The 11,754-nt window shown below is 38.4% G+C and overlaps 1 protein-coding gene across 2 annotated transcripts in view; it reads left to right on the top strand.

Annotated features, from left to right (window-relative positions):
* The window catches only part of MCTP1 (multiple C2 and transmembrane domain containing 1), a 422,223-nt gene that overhangs the window by 93,056 nt on the left and 317,413 nt on the right, over positions 1-11,754 (top strand). The window contains exon 1 of one of the 2 annotated variants that reach the window (XM_015571627.1): positions 7,458-7,633. The exons of the other annotated variant lie outside the window; for it this stretch is intronic. The gene's annotated coding sequence lies outside the window, so the exon portion shown is untranslated. Of the gene's footprint in view, positions 1-7,457; positions 7,634-11,754 lie in introns of those variants that run through there. 2 annotated transcript variants of the gene reach the window in all.

The raw sequence follows: 11,754 nt of genomic DNA, 5'->3' as shown, positions 1-11,754 counted from the left end.
CCCTCTTATTTCTGGATTTTTTCCCTTTTTCCTGAATAATTCCCATTTTGCATAGAAACATGAATTAATATAACTCATTTCTAATTAAAGGAGCAAAAATTCCTCTTTCAACTCATGTCATTCTCCATCTACTTTTCCATTCCCTTCATAGCTTAAAGTGTTTCTTCTCACTCTACGCTTTTCTTCATCTCTTACTGTCTCAATATAGTAAAGTAGGTTTTTATTCTTACAGTGTTACTGAAATGGCTTCTACCAAGGTCAACATCTTGCCAAAGGCAAAGGTGATGATGATAATGATAATAATAATAATAATAATACCACCTCTATAATGCCTACTGTGTCTCAGGCAATATTCTAATTACTTAATCTATATTAACTAATTTAAATTTTACTATCGCCTTTACAAGGTAGGTCTGATTATAATACCCATTTTACAAATGAAAGCACTGGAAAGCTAAATAACCTGACAGAGGTCTCACTGTGTAAAATGATGCAGCCAGGATTTGAACCTGAAGCTGTCTGGTTTAGGATTTCTCCTCTGACTGCACTGTTCTTTATCAATACTTCCCATCTCAGCAGCACTTAACATGAACCACTTCATCTCTAGTTCTCTGTGAACCATCATATTTTAAATTTTATTTTAATTAACTCGTTAGTTTTAATTTCTTGCTTTCTTAGTTATTCTCTCTGAGTCTTATTTGCTTGGTTCCTTCTTCTCCATCAGCCCTTCAAAGGCTGCAGTTCCCTAGAGCTGTGTTCTCAGCCATGTTCTTTACTTTGCACCCTGGTCTCACAGTGTAGAGTCCCATATCTACACTGCTGGCTCTCAAATGTTATTTTTCCTCTTGAGCTCCATCCAGACTTCACAGTCAAAAGCCTATGTGACTTCTCTGCTCTGATTTCTGTTAGGCATCTCTAACTTCACATTGGCCAGGACGAAACTGTTGATTCCTCTCTCTACTCGCTTGTACAAAAATCCCCTTCCCTCAGTCTTTCAAGTCTCACTGACAGAAAGGCCATGGAAAATGAATGATTATATCAAGTGAAAATTGAACCAGATTCTCTCTGGAGTGCTGCTGGGGATTCCTAGGGTCGGTTTTGGTGCTGAACGCCTATGGGAGTGTTCTGGTAAGGGGTACCTCTTTAAGGGCATGTACCTCGGTTGCGGATTCAAGGGGTACCATAATGCAAGAACTGGTTTTCTGTGGCACCTGTTCTAGCCAGATAAGGCTGCAGATACGTTGAAATGTATGCTTGGACACAGCATCACGGCCCAGAGGATTGGGAATCAAAAGCAGAGTAGTTTCTAAGATGTCAGGAACGCTTTAAAGCATCGTTTTGAGTCCTTTGTTTAATCCATACATTTTGAGTCAGATTCTCCCATTTTATAGAGTGACGTTTCCCATTTTATATTTTCCCATTTTGTAAAGACAGTCTGACAGATATTATGTGTGTTCCCACACGAATCTGTCAGTTCACTCATCTTCACCCACCACCCCCTCCTATGGTTCAAATTTGAAACTTTCTGAAGCAGAGAGTGCTAGGCGGCTGGAGGTAGTCTGGTGAAAACTCAAAAGTAAAATTCATCTGAAACCTTCATTTATCTGGAGTCCCCATCTACACCACAGCAGGTCACTGCTGGGTGGGGAAATGCAGGACTTCCGTGGCCCCTCGGAGGCCACAGGTAGGATACACAGGATAGTACTCTTCAATTTGTATGTATAACCCTTAAAATTCTTTTCTCCTTTGTGCATTTGGACATCAAAGAATGTTCCAGAAAACCCTTATCTGTACACTGCTACTTGGCTTTATCCCAAACGATCATATCTTGCTATAATCCGAATTATTTCTGTAAACTAAAAGTATCATCTTGTTCTGAATGGTAAATTCTGCCTCTCCTGAAGCCCAGTGATGTTTTCAGTGAAAAGGTGGACAGACATTTCCCATGCAAAGAGGTGAGTGTTTTTCTTGCAAACCTCAGGATGGATGTCATCTCTTTAAGGAAAACTGTTTTCTCTTCTGAAATACACTTATGGATCCTTAGTGACATCTAAACTTTGGGTAAACCCTACAATGAGTCTAAGCTCATAAACCCTGTTTGTAATTGTTTTTTTTCCTAAACCAATCATTAGAAAAATCAAACATTTTACATATTATATTCTCTTTTCCCAATTTTTTAAAAAAAGAAGCCATTTTAGTTTTATTTTTTAATTTGCAGAGTTAATATATGCACATGGCAGTTAGCTCAAAAGGTACTTAACGACAGTGAAGATTCTCTTTCCTATAGTGTATTTTATTACCTAGTTCTCTTAGGAGGGAATCAAGTTTACCAATATCTAAGTATATACAACACTCTACTCTTGACCTTTTGAAGTCACACTAACATAATAGTTAACATACAGCACTAAAAATCTGACTATATATTATACTTTTAAAAGTACGGACACTACAATTATATAAATAATGATATTGAGAACAATAAGTAGACATCATAAAAGAAAGTAGTTAACTCTTAATAAGTATTTCTTTCATTCTTTTCATATTTCCATAATGTTTATTTCATCTGACATGTTCTCTGCTAAGTAACTCATTTCATTGATTCTGAAATTAAAATGTTTCTTATAATTGTTGGCATCTTACCATTAGTTGGCAATGCTTTTATTTCTTAATGGCACAATAAATAAATATCTTAGATTGGATAAAGTATAATTTGACTTCTTATTACTTCTTGGGGAAAAAAGACAAATTGGAATTGTGGTAGATAAATAAATGAGGAGGGTTTGCTAGGCTTCTATTTAGACCTCCAAACAAGAATTAAAAACATTTAAAAAATTACTCCCAATCTTTAATAATTTTCAGACTTTAGGCTGCATTGTGATGTATGTAACTAGTGTTTAAAAATATAATATTCTGATTTTAAAATGTCACTTAATGATGTAGGTGAAATACTGTGGAATAGTTCCAACGCAACATCTAATAAGGTGATTAAGTAGTATCTTTTTAAAATGCTAGTGTTTGGGCATTTATTCTAGATACAGATCTACTGATGTTAACTTGAGAACTGCTCTCTGGCATTATTCAGAGCAAAGTTTAGTTATTAGGAAAATGTCTAGCAGCACCTCCTTGTTATGCAAGGCACAGAAATGGTGTCCTCACCTGTACTGAATCGTGAAAAGGGATTTTTTTTTCTGTAAGACATTACAAATGGGGTCCAGTTGATAGTGTTCTACAGTGTGTGTGCTTCTTTCAAAACATTTGTTTTAAAAATGTTTGGCTTGGCGCTATATGAGGTAGAGATGTACAGAAAAGGCCAAGGTAAATTAGATGTGCTTCCTCAGAGCTTGGGTCTGCTGGTATAGATAAGCTGTGTGCAAATAGCTAGAAAAAACAAATTAAAGAGGTAAACAGTGCCATAAAAGGTACATCAATAAAAGGAAAGACATGACATCCATCAGAAAAAGATAAGGAAAGCATCATGAAGGAAGTGTTTTTACAAAACTGATAAAAATTAACACAGGAAATTAATTGGTTATTTTGTCACAATTATTGGAAAAACTATTTTACTGATTTTTTAATAATTATCACCCAATAAGTGAAGATTTTTTTTTCTCCATTAATTTTTAGAGAGAGTGGAAAGGAGTGAGGAGAGGGAGAGGGAGAGGGACAGAGCTGATGTGAGAGAGACACATGGATTGGTGGCCTCCTGCCCCAGCCTGGGATTGAATCCGCAACCGAGGTACATGCCCTTGACAGGGAATCGAACCCCGCAATCCTTCCATCCTTGGGCCATTGCTCTAACCATGGAGCCAAACCAGCCAGGGCTTACTGATGTTTAATGTTCAATTTAGGTAAGCTAGACCCTTTTCCAAGATAATAAGGGTTTTTTTGTATGTATAGTTTTAAGTAAAAAGTTCTGTCTACATCAAAACTCTGGGTAATCTCACCTTGTTTTTTCAGAAGTATGACCCAAAGTTAAAATGGGTGAAATTGCTTAAGGATTTGAGAGTGTGAGAATGCAAGCAACGTCTGATATTAACTAACTATAAGCTAAGCTGAAAAATAGATTTTGGGTTTGGTAGGAAGTAGAGGATCTCAGAATCGGTCATCCTGTCAGCCACAGCTGTGACAACACTGTGGGACTCCACTCTTCCCTTTATTTCAAGCCTTTGGTTTTCAGCATGTCCTGTGGGAAGGCACCTTCCTGGTCAGATTTTCCTAGTTTAGTCCAAATCAAAAACTAGCGCCTCTATTTTTCCCCTTATTCTTTCTAAAGAGGGAATCACCATTAATAGTTCTTATAAAAGCATGCAAAATAGACAATAAACATTTCCACTGGTGTTTAAATGATCATTTGAACAAAGACTTACTGGCCACAGGAGATTTATACCTTGTGTATTTTTTTAAATAAAAAGGAGGCACAAGTTTAATTTTAGTCAGAACCTTGAACATATGAACAGGTTTTAGGACCGCATTTAGTACAGATTTGTAAGGTGTTTCCAAAAGAATCTTGCACCTTAGCACCTGGAATTAATGCTTTTTTCCCCCCTTCAAAATAATACAATCTCTCACATGGATTTCAGAAACTTAACAGAGACATAAATGATAGCAGAAATCTAAAGTCAGGTGTTATTTTGTAATAAATCTTATCACTCACCATAGTGACAGAATAAAAATGTCTTTTTAAATGCTTGGCTTGACTCTAAGAACTTCTGAATTTTGGCTGAACTTATTTTAGCCTAGCCAGTGAGGAGAGAGCCTGATTCCTTGTGGAATCAGCCATTAGTTAGCTTGTTCTATTCCTTATTTATTGGCAGCAACTAGTATCAGAATGTCTGCTTTGCCCATAGATGATAGCTAGTAAAGTCAATGTGTCACTTAGGGTTTTGCTAGTGGTTATAAAAAATAAACCCCAAAAAGTCAGTGGCTTAACACAATAGAAGCTGATTTCTCACTCACACAACACCTAGTGTGTATGTTTCTGAGCTTTCCTGGAATCCAGGTTCCTTTCATATTTGGACTGTTGTTTGCTGGGCGTCTTGGAATCCTCATGTTCAGGCAGAAGAAGGATAAAGGACAGAGAAGAGAAGACACAGACTCTTTCATTCACTTTGGCTATTAAGTGACATACATCTCTTACACTTACATTCTGGTAAAATATGGTCCCATCTAGAATGCAGGGGGTTGCTGGTAAATGTAACTGGCTAGGTAGCTGCTTCCCAGAAAAACACACGAAGTAAGAGTGCATAAGTTTGCTGGATTCACAGTATCTGTATTGTGGTGGTGGTGGTGGTGGTGGTGTTGACGGTGAGGTGACAGGGTCCTCAAATTTTGTTGCAGAGTAAGCTGTTTCTGTCCAGTGCAAGTTGATCCCACCTGATTAGAGAAGATTCTGTGGAAAGCCCAGTGGTAATTTGTTTTGAAAAGCCATGTTGCTTTGGGAGAATATTTCATGCCCACTAGCTGAGTGTAAGAATTCTAAATCCAGTAAACCTACCTACTCTTTTTTAAAAAAAATTTGCATATTCCTTCTAAAAGGAATTTATGCAAAAGTACTTCTGACTTGTTTTGCTTGTCTGCAAACATTTGAACTGATGAAGTATTGATATAAGTAAATTGTCTTCTGACAAAGGTATTAATTAACCTACAGCAGAATGTCACGACCAAGAACTGCTGGGCTGAGATATAAGGTAGGTGCATAAGAAAATGCTCCCTCAGGATACATATGTAATACTTTAAATAATAGAAAGAAAGGAAGAAAGGAAGAAAGGAAGGAAGGAAGGAAGGAAGGAAGGAAGGAAAGAAGGAAGGAAGGAAGGAAGGAAGGAAGGAAGGAAGGAAGGAAGAAAGGAAGGAAGGAAGAAAGGAAGGAAGAAAAAAAGAAATTCCCTCGTTGAAGTCAGTAGATTTGTCTTCTGATCTTATTTCTGCTTCTGTGTGACCCTAGGCAAGTTCTCACCATCCTCAATTCTAAAATTAGACTTGAAATTTATGGTCCAGCTCTGACTCTTTCTGTACTAATTTTTTTTCAATCTATAGTTTAAAGACTTTGGAATTTAAAGGGATAGCCTGAAGGGGTAAGAGTAAAGAGAATATGGCTAGCAAATCAAGCACCTCACTTGGTGAGCAAAAATGTCCCCATCTTCTGAGAATTTGTATTCAGAATAAAAGATACCTAAAATGTAATTATTCTGATAATGATTTTATAAGTATCTGCCAGTTTGAGGGGGAAGGGCTTTTAGAATTTTATTGGGCATCTCAGCATTGTAAATTGACTCTAGTTTGTATAATTTTTATATTTCCAATGATATCTGTCTTGCTTTTTGTTGTTGTGGTTAATCCTCACCCGAGGATATTTTTCTATTAATTTTTTAGAGTGAATGGAAGGGAGGGGAAGAGACCCAGAGAGAAACATCGATGCATTGGTTGCCTCCCTTATGGGCCCAAGCAGTTCAGGGCCTGCCACTGAGGTATGTGCCCTTGACCAGAATTGAACCTGGGACTCTTCATTCCCTGGGGCCGATGCTCTATCCACTGAGCCAGACCAGCTACGGCCTGCCTTGCTTTTACTCAAAGAGTGCATCCTCCTCTATTGGGAAATATAGGTGGTTTCGTTTTTTGTTTTCTGTTTGTTTGTTTTGGTGTTAGGGGGAACCTAAGTGGTCAAGACTGAATTTGTTGAATGCACATCCCTGAATTCTGGATAATCTATGAGAGCAACTGAGCCTCCTGATGGAAAAATGTCATGGACCTTAGTATGTGTGCTGGTTAATTCAGACTCTTGGTAAATTTGTGAATGTGCTGAACATGTCCTTACAGGCAACCCTCATGTGCCAGGCATCCACTAATTTTATAATGAAAATAATTTTACTTCTTTTGTGATTCCTTCAAATGCCACATTAAGTGTTGTTTTAAAATTTTTTTAAGTAAAATCAGTCATGTAGTAGATACTGAACAATGCATAGCTTCTTATTGTTTCTACCAATTAATATTTCTTTCTGGATTTTCATTCTTTTAAGACTATGTTGATTGTTTTGGATTTCTTTTAGCCCATGTAAGCCTCCTTCACAAATATTTATCAGCACTCACTATATGTGAGGGACCTTCTTACGTGTACTGGTGGATATTATGACCCATGAAACAGCACAGATGGTACAAAAGGGGAAGGCATGTGGTTGACTTACTAGGTGTTAGCAAGGCCATTCTTTTCTTTATGAGAGATGGGATCACTTTTATAAAATTGATTTTATTGGAAGGCTGTTGGGTTGCTTATTGGTCTACAGACTTTACAAGCTGCCTCAGTCGTTGAGGTTCCATTGTAATATCCCATCCCCTTTGCTTTGCTCTTTTAAAATATATCGTTGGCTTGTGTTTGAGCCATAATACATTAAACTTACTATTAATCATTAACACCTGGCTGTGAATTATTTGGTGAGTTTGCTCGGTGCCAGCTAATGGAGAGTGTCAGTGCCTGAGACCTGGAAGGAGGGAGCTGTCCTGACTCTTAGCAAAGGGTCTTGGTTTCCATCTGGTCCTCCATGTGTGGTCCAGAGTCAGGCTGGCTGCTCCCATAACTGTACCTGAAGCAAAGAGCACTTGAAGAGAGTGAAGCATCCCTTTCCTAAGGGCAGCTCAGGTAAGGCTCAGTCTTTTAAAAAAAATTCCTAGGATACTAGAGAAAGTAAAATAAACCCAAGGTATGGAAATAAAAAGGAATGTAGAGCACAGATGTCTTGTTTTTCTGAACTGTAGTGCACACTCAGATTGGTTTGGCTGATTCCTTCGCCCTGTTGTAGCCATGTTATTGGAAAGTGAACTGCCAGATTCTCTTTTGATACAGCCATTCATAGTGCCTCTGAATGGTGAGACTAAATGGACAGAAAATTGATTGAAGCTTTCCTAGCCATATCCCACCTGAGGAAAATTGCTTTTCAAGCTCCATACCAGCATATCATTCTTCCTTGCTTAAGAATTGTGGGTGATCAATTCTTGGACAAAAAGGAGATAAATACCTTTAGAATTTGGAGAATTTTCCAAATTAATAGAAGAGAGGGGCACATGGCAGCTGCAGAATAGTATAAAATAAAGCTGAGAGCTCAGAAAAGTTAGGGCTAACACCAAACTTTACTTCTCAGTTTTACTTAGAGTTTTCTTTTCACCAGACTTATTTCTGTAAAAGTTATATGCTAATTCTTATTTTATCTTTTTTATTATGACCTACTTAAGAAATTTTTATGATCAAGTGTTACTATTTATTTATAAATGGTGAATGATATTAATACAGGATCTTTGGACAGGGTCTCTTTGGACAAAGCTTGAAGTTCTCAAAATAAATCATTTTAAATACAAAACTATGTACATGAACTCCTAAATTATTGTGTAGTCGTGTTTCATGCTCTCTCCGAGCTAATTTTTTTTATCTCCCTCATAATTAACACTCAACTAAATTTAGTATGAATTTATTTTTCTACGTGGTTATATTTGGTATAGTGAGCTCTGAATACAATATTCTCTATTATGTTTTAGAATACTGTTTTTAGATGGTAAATATTGCTTCTGATAGAATAGTGTCACACGGACAATTTTATTCTTTGATTATTAGTCTGAAAAACTACACAGCCAGTTTTATGTTTTCTAAAGCGTCCTTTCCACTAGATAGTTATTCCCTCTCCTTGCCCTTCAAAATGACTGTTCTGGTCCAGTGAGATGGGGTCAGTACAGACATCCATGATTTGTGCTTTCAAAACAGCACGTGGCCTGCTAACCTGGAGGGAACCTCTGAATCTTGGGTTTACTGCCAAACACAGAACTCCCATGAGATGAGCAACTATATTTCACTCATATTGTAGTCCCAGCACCTAGCACAGGTCCTCGCTCTTGGCGGGACCTCAATCAATGCTTGCTGAATTGAAGCGAATAGAGAAATATAAACAAGTCAGTCAGGATTCTCTGATTTTCAAGTGATGGAAAAACCAGCCTGAACAAAATGGGAATTTGTTGGCTCCAGTATTTGAGCTATCCAGGGATACACATCAGATTTGTTAGGACCCAAGGGTGTCCTCATTGTCATCAGTACAAGGTGCTTCTCCCTTTTTCTTTCTGCCCTGGATCCTGCTGTCCTCTGTGTTGGCAGGCTCCCTGCATGTGGAGGCAAAGGGGATCCTCCCCCCCAACCCCCCACCGCTTCGGACTTACTTGCCCCGACAGCTAACCTGTTCAGGAGAACCGTCTATGTAGGTATCTTTAGCATAAGTCCTGGCCTGATCCTGGGAGTCTCAGTGGCCTTACGTGGCCTCATCGTCCCTGGACCCATCACTGTTTGCAGGGGAATAGTGTATTCTGGCCAGACCTGGGTCAGGAGCAGCCACCTGTGGTCAGCTCCACTGAAATCATATGTTCCAAGAATAGGGCATGGTGGTTCCCCAGAAAGATGCCTGCAGGTGATCACCACCCCCAGGAATTGTTACAAATAAGGAATGGTAGCAATTGGCAAGAGATCACAAATGCAAAATAGATCGTAAGTTTGAAACTAGATTACTCTCCTTCTAATGAGCTCTATGGTCCTGGTACGCTTGGTGTTTTTAGGGATTTGGTAATAGATTTAAGCCTCTACTTGGGATTGCTGGGCCTCTAAACCTACTAGATGTGGTGGGAAAATGTATTCTCCCTTCGTGGGGTGGAGAATATTGAAAGCCTAGTCATCATATTTGTTCTGGATATTGTGCCCATTGTGAATCAAATTATTCTCTTGAAGGTGAAACGTGCTGGAACAAACATCTACTAGCCCCAGTTCTGCTTAGTCTGACATGTGTTCCGGCTGTTCCTGGTGGAAACTCATGTAGGGACAATTCCTGGACTTCCCTCTTAGCATTGTTCCCAGGCTTGATGCTAGTGCCAGAAGCTCCTGCATGTCCCATTCTTCTCAAGAGGGTCTCCTGGAGTGTGAGGACGAGACACTGTCTTCCCTGCAGCCCAGCCTAGGTCTCTTGGGGACTTGGCAAAAGTTCCCAGTGTTCTATTTAAGTGTCCTTTTTGGGCTACAAGTGCTCTCATGCATTTAATTCCTATGAAAAGTTTTGAGGGTCCCAGCATTCCCCAGACAAGACAGACAAAAGAGGCCCCAATAATGACCCTAAGTTCCATGAGGAAGCCCATTTCTGAGTTAACACTATGCTGCATTGTCCTTACCAGGTACTGTCTTAGGTTCATGAGGTCAGGCTTAGTAGAAGCTGAAACTTCTGTAGAGTCATATCAAAAAAATGATATGACTCTTTTCTCCCCTTGGTTTGTAAATACAAGATGCATTTTCAAGTTGTCTGGGCCCTCTATTACTCCTGAGGTAGTACTTCCTGGTGACTTGTGTATTTGCAAATGTCTGCAGAAATCATACTAATTAAGAATATTGGAAAGTAAGGTTCTGCTGTAGCAGAATATAATCAAATTTCAATCAGCACTCAAAATACACTTGTTTTCATTATATCAAGATGTTGAGTAAATCGGTATGCTACTTTTATTTTGTTATGAATATTTTTATTTATTAAAAAAGATTAATTGACCTTTAAAGAATTTTATATCACTTATTATATGAAAGTAAAATAAAACTTTTACTAACTGGTGGAATATATAGTTATGATAAAATAATACTGTTTTATTTATTTTATCAAAAATTAAGTTTGTTAATATATCCACATGAATGTAGCAATACACTGCGCCCTGGCTGGGTAGCTTAGCTGGTGAGAGCGTCCTCCTGATAGGACAAGGTTGCGGGTTCCATACCTAGTCAGGCACAGACAGGAATCAACCAGTGAATGCATAAATAAGTGAAAACAATTGATCTTTCTCTTTCTCTTTTTCTCCCTCCCTCACTCTCCTCCTTCCTCTTGCTCTATAATAATAATAATAATAATAGTAATAATAATAATAATAATAACAACAACAACAACAATAATAATGAAATCAGTAAAGTAGCAATCCATTGGGAAAATTTTCTTTTAGAAAATTAATACAAATGCTATGCAAGAACTGTCCCTTTTAAAGAGACCCTTTTAAATAAAAAGTTAAGTGGTAAGTGGTAAGTGTTAAGTCCACACCAACAGGCACCAGGCCAAGAGATGTTGTGAGAGTTTAAGAAATTTTATTACATTCTCTCACAGTGGGCTAAGACCAGTGTTTCAGTGTCAGCACCGAGGGAGTGTTTATGTTCTCTTACATGGGGCCTGGGTCAGGCTGCACCAGCCAGCTGGGGTAGCTGCCTGAGCAACAGGACATCCTTGGAAGATAGCAAGATATCTGGTGGGCACACAACTCAGTCAGGGAGAGGGGAGTGCCTGAGTCAGTTGGGGAGTGTATCCTGTCTTCTGCAGGTGCAGGCCATTTGCTTCAAGCTATGGAAAAAAAAGTATAACAATATATTTCAGAAAACATGTCCAAACAGGAGAGTCAGGAATATACCAGGGGTACTGGTTAATAATGCAGATTTTGTAATCAAAGAAAACACAATAATTTCAAGAGAAACATCAAAAGTGCTTTATTCAAAGTAATGTCCATCACTAGCTACACACTTCCCCCCATCTTTCAGGTAATTTGTGGATACTGTCCCAATAGAACTTTTCTTGTTTTGAGGCAAACAATTCAGAGACCCAATTTTCCACTTCTTCGTAAGTTTTGAAGTGCTGCTCAGAAAGTGCATGTGCCATCAATCGGAACAAGTGGTAATCTGAAGGAGGAAGGTCTGGTGAATATGACAGGGGGGGGAAT

The sequence above is a fragment of the Myotis davidii genome, unplaced genomic scaffold (assembly GCF_000327345.1).
Source record: "Myotis davidii unplaced genomic scaffold, ASM32734v1 scaffold44, whole genome shotgun sequence".
NCBI lineage: Eukaryota > Metazoa > Chordata > Mammalia > Chiroptera > Vespertilionidae > Myotis > Myotis davidii.
The sequence above is the reverse complement of the archived record's forward strand: the minus strand, read 5'-3'. Positions and strand labels throughout refer to the sequence as shown.